Below are 1,018 nucleotides of genomic sequence, written 5' to 3' on the forward strand. Positions count from 1 at the left end.
AGAGAGAGAGAGAGAGAGAGAGAGAGAGAGAGAGAGAGAGTACTCGAGTGACGTTTCCGAACGCAGCCATAAGGAGAAATAAAGTCGCGGAACAAGCGCGGAAAAATCCATTGTCACAAGATATCATAAGTTATTACAAGTTGTTCAACCTAACTGCTTTTACATTAAGACGTGTTCAAACACGTTCGGACCTGATATTTTTTTTGGAATTCATACCTTAGTATCTTGGATGAAAAGACAATAGAGAAAAATTTTGAGTCTTCCGCTTTTTCAACGTACGGGAAGATATTATTCAATTCGTGGAACGCGGAAATCTAGTAAGATTTTGTCTTCCGCGTTTCCGCGCTACATGTAATGGCACCCTCAAGCATCGGGCCCCAGGAGTTCGTCTCACGAACAACAAAGGGTAATGTATCATACTTAAAGTGTATTAATATTTTATCTTCTTTATTTAAAAAATTATGTAACATATTATTTCAGTTTATTAATTATTTGAGATTCTCAAACTCTCCTTAAACAAGGACTGAACCTGTATTAATAGTTATTACTTGAAACTTGTCTCACGTCAAATGATCAGATTGCAAATATTAAAGATGCGCTCGTAATCACCGAAATTGCACATGCTGTACAAAAAATGGCAAATACTGCTGCTATACAAGCTATTAATGACAATAAACGGATTGAAATATTTGAGAAACTTACAGTTATTTTAGAAAACTTGTTACGAACGTATCTTAAAAATTAGCTTAATATTAAGTTCAATAATTCGATTACTCTATAATGTAATAACATATAGTTAATTATTTGATGTAATTAATAACGTTGTCGTTTAACTATTATTGCATTTTAATATACTGTTACTTTCTTTCAGGCTGCTTTATGAAACAAGCAGTTCCTGAAGAATTTGACAAGATATTGCGACTGCGAGTATTGTCCTGTCTATTAGCGTGTTCGACTGGCCCTGGGTTATCGCTCCGAGAGCGATTAATAACGTCATAAGTCTCTAGCCAATCATAAA

The sequence above is a fragment of the Odontomachus brunneus genome, unplaced genomic scaffold, assembly GCF_010583005.1.
Source record: "Odontomachus brunneus isolate Ranch 3 - 2012 unplaced genomic scaffold, Obru_v1 Obru_scaffold_203, whole genome shotgun sequence".
NCBI lineage: Eukaryota > Metazoa > Arthropoda > Insecta > Hymenoptera > Formicidae > Odontomachus > Odontomachus brunneus.